This window comes from Macaca nemestrina, chromosome 1 (assembly GCF_043159975.1).
Source record: "Macaca nemestrina isolate mMacNem1 chromosome 1, mMacNem.hap1, whole genome shotgun sequence".
NCBI classification, from domain to species: domain Eukaryota; kingdom Metazoa; phylum Chordata; class Mammalia; order Primates; family Cercopithecidae; genus Macaca; species Macaca nemestrina.
The window spans coordinates 232564234-232573719 of NC_092125.1; positions in this window are offsets into that span (position 1 = coordinate 232564234).

Genomic DNA, 9486 nt, shown 5'->3' on the forward strand with positions numbered 1-9486 from the left:
TGGCTGGATCTCACTCACTGCAACCTCCGCCTCCCGGGTTCACGCCATTCTCCTACCTCAGCCTCCCGAGTAGCTGGCACTACAGGCGCCCGCCACCTCGTCCGGCTAGTTTTTTGTATTTTTTAGTAGAGACGGGGTTTCACCGCATTAGCCGGGATGGTCTCGATCTCCTGACGTCATGATCCGCCCGTCTCGGCCTCCCAAAGTGCTGGGATTACAGGCGTGAGCCACCTCGCCCGGCCTGGTGATGACTTTTCACAAGCATACTGCCTTGAGGCACTTGTTTAACAAAGCACACCCTGCACAGCCCAAAATCCTTTAAACCTTGAGTCACCACAGCACATGTCTCTTGCAAGGACAAGGTTGGGGGTAGGGTCACAGATTTACAGCATCTCAAATGCAAAACAAAGTGGAGTCTCTTATATCTACTCTTTTCTAGATAGACACAGTAACAGTCTGATCTTTCTTTTCCCCACACTGCCTCACCATCCTCCTTCCCAGTCACACCTGGCGTGACGAGGCCCCATCCCCAGCACAGAGGCTGGTGCATTTGTGGGGTTTTATCCCCCAGGGACGGTCTTGGAGGGTCACATCGGGAAGGCCATCCCACGTGGACGGGAGGAGACTACTTCCCAATTTGACGTAAAGCCAGGCGATGGCTAAAGGGTCCTCTATTTTTTCACGTTACAAACGCTTTTCCTAAGCTTCCAATGGCTATTGTCATTGATCTGCTATCAGGCATGTGCAGGCAAGAATGGGAATCTGTAAGAATCGGATACCAGCCAACATGCCCAGGGTGACGAGGGCAAGCGAACGACAACGTCCCCAGTTACATTTTGTTCCTAGTGGGGAACTCACAGGCCGACGTTTGGGTGTTCTGGGACAGAAGTACGTATTCTCCGAGCTGCTGAGGCCTAAGCATCAGGTCTCAAAATTTTCTGGGATGACAGTTTTCCCATCACAAAATTTTACCATAAGCATGTGTGGCCAGGCGTGGTGGCTCACACCCATAATCGCAGCACTTTGGGAGGCCAAGGCGGGCGGATCACAAGGTCAAGAGATAGAGACCATCCTGGCTAACACGATGAAACCTCATCTCTACTGAAAATATAAAAAATCAGCCGGGCCTGGTGACGGGCGCTTGTAATCCCCGCTACTCGGGAGGCTGAGGCAGGAGGATGGCGGCGTGAACCTGGGAGGCGGAGTTTGCAGTGAGCCGAGATCGTGCCACTGCACTCCAGCCTGGGCGACAGAGCGAGACTCCGTCTCAAAGAAAAAGAAAAGAACAGATTAAAAGAATGAGAGAATATGCTGGTTTAGGTGTCAAGGATCCTCTTGGGCAAGGAATTTGTCACTAACAATTGGCCAGGTATTAACCACAAATTACAAAGGAAACAGAACTAGAAAAATAAGCCTATAGAAGAGATTCTGAGACAGGAAAAAAACATCTTAGGAAAGAGAAACACTGTTAGAGGGAACAGAGAAAGTGAGAGAGAGACAGTGTCAAAGAGAGAGAGGAAAGGATAGAAGTAGTAAAGAAAAGCAATCTGCCCCATTCTTTTAAAAGCCAAGAGTAGGCCCAGCGTGGCAGCTCACGCCTGGAATCCCAGCACTTTGGGAGGCCGAGGAGGGCGGATCATGAGGTCAGGAAATCGAGACCATCCTGGCTAACACGCTGAAACCCTGTCTCTAAGAAAAATACAAAAAATTAGCCAGGCACGGTGGCAGGTGCCTGTAGTCCCAGCTACTAAGGAGGCTGAGGCAGAAGAATGGAGGTTGCAGTGAGCCGAGATTATGCCACTGCCCTCCAGCCTGGGCGACAGAACAAGACTCCATCTCAAAGGGAGAGAGAGAGAGAGAGAGAACCCAGGAGGTGGAGCTTACAGTGAGCCAAGATCGCGCCACTGCACTCCAGCCTGGGCGACAGAGAGAGACTCCGTCTCAAAAAAAAAAAAAAAAAATAGATCTAAGAAAGTTTCCTAATAATTGGTGTGCTTAAGCATATTGAGCTGTTTGCACTCAGCCAAGCCTTAAAATACTTAGAGAACCAGGAAGGAACCATCTATACCAATTCTAAGTATGCCTTTGACGTGGCTTATACATTAAAAATATATATGTATTAGACTGAATGAAGTCTTATTAATAGCAAAGGATAATTAAAATCCCAAACTTACAAAGTTCTCAACAAAAGTAAAGTTTGCTCTAAGTTATCAGCGTAGGCTGTGCTCGGTGGCTCATGCCTGTAATCCCAGCACCTTGGGAGGCCGAGGCGGGTGGATCACCTGAGCTTAGGAGTTTCAGACCAGCCTGAGCAACATGGTGAAACCCCATCTACTAAAATACAAAAAATTAGCCGAACGTCTCGGCCTGCACCTGTATCCTAGCTACTCAGGAGGCTGAGGCACGAGGATCGTTTGAACCCGGGAGGCAGAGGTTACAGTGAGATAAGATGGTGCCACTACACTCCAGCATGGGCGACAGAGCGAGACTCTGCCTGGAAAAAAAAAAAAAAAAAAAGTGCTATTCCAAACATCAGACATTACGTAAGAATACCACACTCCTTGACACCCACCCTCATCAGGGAAAGTAGAAACAATGAGTGAGACTTTAAAGAACCACTTGAGGCCAGGCGCGGTGGCTCATGCCTGTAATCCCAGCACTGTGGGAGGCCGAGGCAGGTGGATCACAAGGTCAGGAGATCGAGATCATCCTGGCCAACGTGGTGAAATCTCTTTCTACCAAAAACACAAAAATGAGCCGGAAACGATGGCATACGCTTGTAGTCTCAACTACTCAGGAGGCTAAGGCAGAAGAATGGCACGAACCCAGGAGGCAGAGCTTGCAGTGAGCCAAGGTCGCACCACTGTACTCCAGCCTGGGCGACACAGCAAGACTCCATCTCAAAAAAAAAAAAGCCAATCGCATTTAGATTGTGAGGTCTAACCCTGGCCAATAAGGGAACCACACAGCAGTAGGTACTACCTGCGTCAGGAAAAAGAACCTTCCCCTCCATTCTCCAAATGCTCGCCATTGCTCCATCTATGAGATGCCCCCTTCTATAGAAGTAAATTTCCTAGCTGAGAAAAATGTACATTCAAGTGCTACTTGTTTTGCGACACCGAAAATTTACGTATAACACAGTGAGCCGCCACTGCACTCCAGCCTGGGCGACAGAGCAAGACTCCGTCTCTCAAAAAAAAGAAAGCCAGCTAGGCACGGAGTCTCAGGCCTGTAAAAGCCCCACCAAACAGGCTCTGTGTGAGCAGCAAAGCTGATTGTTTCCCCTGGGTGCAGGCGGGCTGTGTCCCAGGAGAGCCAGCGAAGGGAGATGGGGTGGGGCGGTTTTCTAGGATGTGGGTGGATGATGGAAAATTACAAAGGGGGTTTTTCTCTTGCAGGCAGGGGCGGGGTCACAAGGTGCTCAGTGGGGGAGCTTCGGAGCCAGGAAGTTAAGGTGGGGCAAGAACAAATCACAATGGTGGAATGTCCTCCGTTAAGGCAGGAACCGGCCATTTTCACTTCTTTTGGGATTCTTCACTTGCTTCAGGCCATCTGGATGTCTACAGGCAAGCATGGGCTCCGAGGACTGACAGTTCCCATCTGTTCCCCGGGTCACCTGCTCTCCCCTGGTCACCTGCTCCATCCTAACTCATCCGGGTCACCTACTTTGACCTGAGTCACCTTTAGTTATTTGTCCTATAACCGTTTTTCCCACCAAACCACTTACCTGGCCACTCTGGCCCATACTCCTGCTCTCTTTAAGGCCAACGGGCATGAGGTTAGACTGTGCGTTCTAACCCTAGCCAGTAGAGGAACCACACAGCAGTAGGCGCTACCTGCATCAGGAATAAGAACCGCTTCCCCTCCCTTGTCCAGACACTCGCCATTGCTCCAGCTATGAGACGGCCCCTTCTATAGAAGTAAATTGCTTTGCTGAGGAAAGTTTGTATTTGAGTGCTACTTCTTTGGCAGCACAGAAAACTTACGTTTAACACAGTGAGCTGCTGAGATCTCGCCCCTGCACTCCAGCTTGGACGACAGAGTGAGACTCTGTCTCAAAAAAAAAAAAAAAAAAAAGCCAGAAAACGCCGGCCAGGCACGGTAACTCACACCTAAATCACACGGTAGCTCACTGGTAATCCCAGCACTTTGAGAGGCGGAGGCGGACAGATCACCTGAAAACAGGAGTTTGAGACCAGCCTGGCCAACATAGTGAAACCCCCGTCTCTGCCAAAAATACAAAAATTAACCTGGGCACGGTGGCGTTCGCCTGCAATCTCAGCTACTCCGGAGGTTTAGGCATGAAAATTGCTCGAACCCTGTGTCACGCGTGTCCGTGTGAAGACACCACCAAACAGGCTTTGTGTGAGCAACGAGGCTGTTTACTTCACCCGGGTGCAGGAGAGCTGAGTCCAAAGAGTCAGCAAAGGGTGCTGGGATTATCGTTAGTTCTTACAGGTTTTGGGATAGGCAGTGGAGTTAGGAGCAATATTTTGGGGGCAGGGGTGTGGATCTCACAAAGTACATTCTCAAGGGTGGAGAGAATTACAAAGAACCTTCTTAAGGGTGGGGGAGATTACAAAGTACATTGATCAGGTAGGATGGGGCAGGAACAAATCACAATGCTGGAATGTCATCAGTTAAGACTGTTTTCACTTCTGTGGATCTTCAGTGGCTTCAGGCCATCTGGATGTACACATGCAGGTCACTGGGGATATGATGGCTTAGCGTGGGCTCTAGAGGCCTGACACCCTGGAGGTGGAGGTTGCAGTGAGCCCAGATCGCACCACTGCACACCACCCTGGGCGAGCAAGACTCTGTCGCAAAAAAAAAAAAAAAAAAAAAAAACGGAAAACAGGTCAGGTGCGGTGGCTCACACCTGTAACCCCACCACTTTCGGAGGCCGAGGCAGGAAGATTGCTTGAGCCCAGGAGTTGGAGACCAGCCTGGGCAACAAAGAGAGATCCTGTCTCTACCAAAAATTAGGAGAGGACGAGAAAAACCCGATGAGTTCCCCTGCCATAGCCAGACACCCCCCAACCCCCACCCCATGGCTGTAATCAAGATTTTGATTCTTTAGAGACAGGGTCTCACTCTGTCACCCGGGCTGGAGTGCAGTGGCATGATCTTGGCTCACTGCAACCTCAGCCTCCCATGCTCAAGTGATCCTCATACCTCAGCCTCCAAGCCAAGAAGCTGGGACTGAGCTGGGACCACAGGCACGTGCCACCTGACCTGGCTTTTTGTTTGAGAGTTTGACTCTTGTTGTCCAGGCTGCAGTGCAATGGCATGGTCTCAGCTTACTGCAACCTCCACTTCCCTGGTTCAAGTGATTCTCCTGCCTCAGCCTCCTGAGTACCTGGGATTTCAGGCACCCCGTACAATGGTTTTTTTTTTTTGGAGAGATGGGGTTTCACCATGTTGGCCAGGCTGGTCTGGAACTCCTCACCTCAGGTGATCCACCCGCCTTGGCCTCACAAAGTGCTGAGAATGCAGGCATGGGCCACCGCAGCCGGTCCCGGGTGGCATTCAGGCAGCCGGCCCCGCTGTGGCAGGCACCTCATGTGAAGCCCACCCTTCTGTGCTTAAATTCTCCAGAAAGCTCCAGCCTCTGTCTTTTCTGTCACCTTTGACCCCAGGAGGACGCTAGGGGACCCCAAACCCCGCCCCACATCAGCCAATAGACAGACACAGCGGTGCGGCCCCCGTGGGAGTTTATTAGGGGGAGCATTTCCTTAATGTGCAGGGACTGGAAAGGCAGGGGTGGGAGGGGTCCGCAGCCAGGCTCCGTGAGGTGTGGTCTCTCCGCGGACTCAGGTTAAGGGGTGCTGATCCTCGGACCCAGGCCATCCCTCTTCAGCCACTGCATTTTCTCCTGGTGCTGCTCGACAAAGTCTTCAACATGGGCATCCAACATGGCCTCAGTGAGGACTCCATCCTCGGAGGCATATGCCATGGCCTAGTGAGGAGAGAGGGAGCTGAGGGAGGCCACCATGGGAACCCCCCACCCGTAACACACGCCAGGGCCCCAAGGTGGGGAGGGTCCAAACCCGAGGCACCAGGACGGCCTCAGGGTGAAACACAGGCTTCCTGCACCTCGGCAGAGCCCAGCATGCGTGTGGACACCGGGAGCGGCCCCTGCAGTGCCACAGCCCTGACTGCGTCCTCGGCACTGCTGTTTCTCAGTGACTTTCTAATAACAGAAAGCCCAAGGACGAGCCCCACTGACTGCAGACCCAGGGCAGCTCCCAAGAGGCAGGTGGGAATTGCAGACCCTCTGTGTGTCTCAGCCGTGGCCAGGCAGTGCCCCCGGGTCACAGTGCACTACAGATCCTCAGACCCTCACCTTCATAGGCCTCCAGGGCAGAGGCAGCCACTGCCCAACCTCAGGGCACATAGGTGGTAGCATCAAGATCACCCGTGCCTCCACCTCCCTGTCCTGGGCACAGGACTTGGCATCCAGCACGCGGAGGCTGGAGCTGCTGGGAGTGTGGCCCTCGGTGTTGCTTCAAGCACCTCAGGTGCAGCCCTTCTGCCATGGACAAGTCGCTCTCCATCCCAGTCCCAGTGAAAGGCGTGGAGTCCCCAAGGGAAGTCACCCATGGGTCAGGGTGAAGGTGTGGGCACCCCCACTGGGCACCGTGCTTGGGAGTGCACCAGGATGCCTGGAGGAAGCATAGGGCAGGGGACGCTTCCCGGACAGCTGAGGGGTCCCTCATCCCGTCCCGGCTGTGCCTCCCAGAGGCAGGACTCATCTCACAGGGTAAAGGGGCAGCAGCGCACCATCCTCCCACAACACGGCTGCCCCGACGGGACCTGCCATGGGGATGACCACGTGGTGCCCGTCCCCTCTGGCAGTGCCAACCCCTCGCCAAGAGCCACTGTGTGGGGAGACACTGACTGGAGCTGGACCGCCACTGTGGCTCAGGGGCCCAGGAGTGCAGGAGACACTGACCGGAACCGGACCACCACTGTGCGTCAGAGGCCCAGGACTGCTCAGCATCATTTTTGGTCTTGAGCCGACCCAAGAGAGTTCAAACAGGTGCAGGAACCCTCAGGGTGCACCCAAGTGGCTGCACCTCACCCAGAGCCCAGCCGAGGAAAGGGGCTGAGCAGATGCTCATGGGGTCACCCCGCCAGGAAGCACGGGACCTGGCAGAGCCCACCAGAAGTGACAGCTAAATGTCACGTGGCCTCCTGGGTGGGATTCTGGGCAAGACCCAGTCCCAGGTGGGGCCAACTGTGACACATGACGTTCACCATGTGGCAAGGCCCCGGGCCCGGGAGCTCTCTGTGCTACCCTTGCAATTTTTCTGGGAACCTCAAGTCTTCAAGCTGTAAAAGTTGAAACACAAGACCTGGACCTGATGTCTTCATGTGTCAATTCACAAAACATTAAGAATCAGCAGCACTCCTCAAACTCTTGGACAAATTGAAGAATATTTCCTCACTCGTCCTAGGAGGCCAGCATCACCCTGATATCAAACCCAGACAAAGACATCACAAGAAAAATGACAGGCCGATATCCCTGATGAGCATCGCTGGGAAAGTCCTCAGTGAAATGCCAGCAGAGTGAATTCAGCAGTATAGTTAAAGGACTCTATACCCTGACCAAGCAGGATTTATTCCTGGAATGCAACGATAGTTCAACATAAGAAAATCAATGTTCCGAATATGAAATGTTCAACATACAAAAATCAATGGATATTAGCAGAGTGGAGGAAGGAAACCACAAGACTGTCTCAAGTGTTGCAGGAAAAGTATTCGACCAAATAAAACACCTTTTTTTTTTTTGAGATGGGGTCTCACTCTGTAGCCCAGGCATCTCGGCTCACTGCATGCTCCGCCTCCTGGGTTCACGCCATTCTTTTGCCCCCAGCCTCCCAAATGGCTGGGACTACAGGCACCTGCCACCATGCCCAGCTAATTTTTTATATTTTTAGTAGAAACAGGGTTTCACTGTGTTAGCCAGGATGGTATCGATCTCCTGACCTCGTGATCCACCCACCTTGGCCTCCCAAAGTGCTGGGATTACAGGCGTGAGCCACCGTGCCTGGCCACTTTTTTTTTTTTTTGGAGACAATGTTGCTCTTCTTGCCCAGGCTGGATTGCAAATGGCGCGATCTTGGCTCACTGCAACCTCTGCCTGCGCATTCACGCGATTCTCCTGTCTCAGCTTCCCGAGTAGCTGGGATTATGGGCATGCACCACCATGCCCAACTAAGTTTGTATTTGTAGTAGGGATGGGGTTTCTCCACGTTGGTCAGGCTGGCCTCGAACTGCCGACCTCAGGTGATCCACCCGCCTCACACTTTTATGATAAAAACACTCACCAAACCAAGAATTGAAGGATACGCCCTAAACACAATGAAAGCCACATATCACAAGCCCATAGGTGACATACTCAGTGGTGGAAACAAAGCTTTTCCTCTGAGGTAAGGAACCAGGCAAGAATGCTTTACCGCTTCTATTCCACACACCACTGGAAGCTCTGGCCAGAGCAATTAGACAAGAAAAAGAAAAGTCATCCAAACTGAAAAGGGACAGGTAAAATCACCTGTTCTCAGATGACATAATCTTATATGTAGAAAATCCTAGAATCCATATTGGAAGAAAAAATGCCGTGACATCAACAAACTTACAGGATACAAAAGCTGCAGTTCTCCATCCCAACAGTGAATAATGTGAATGGGGAATTATGAAACCGTTTCCATTTACAATAGCAGCAGCAAGAATAAAATGCTTGGAAATTCACTTAACCAAGAAGCTGAAAGACTTGTACAGTGAAAACTGGCCGGACGCGGTGGCCCACGCCTGAATCCCAGCCCTTTGGGAGGCTGAGGCAGATGGATTACCTCACTGCAACCTCCACCTCCCGGGTTCAAGCGATTCTCCTGCCTCAGCCTCCTGAGTAGCTGGAATACAGGCATGCGCCACCACCGTGCCCGGCCAATTCTTATATTTTTAGTAGAGGTGGGGCTCGATATGTTGGCCAGGCTGGTCTCGAACTCCTGGCCTCAAGTGATCCTCTCCCCTTGACCTCCCAGCATGCTGGGATTACAGGCATGAGCCACCATGCCCGGCTCAAATTATTCTTATTTTTAAAGACAGGGTCTCACTCTGTAACCCGGGCTGGAGTGCAGTGGCACAATCACAGCTCACTGCAGCCTCTGGCTCCTGGACTCAAGTGATCCTCCCACCTCAGCCTCCCTAAGTAGCTGGCATTACAGGCGTGCACCATTAGGGCCGGCTAATATTTTTATTTTTTGTAGAGATGGAGTCTCCCCTTGCTTTCCAGGCTGGTCCTGAACTCCTGGCTTCAAATAATCTGGCTGACTTGACCTCCTCAAATGCTAGGAATACAAACGTCAGCCACCACCATGCCCAGTCTCTGTTTGCTTAGTTGTGGAAACAGACCTGGTCTCAAGTGGGGACGGCCTGGAACAGACCTCAGGTGACCCACAAGGATGGGGTTTGAGATCTGGG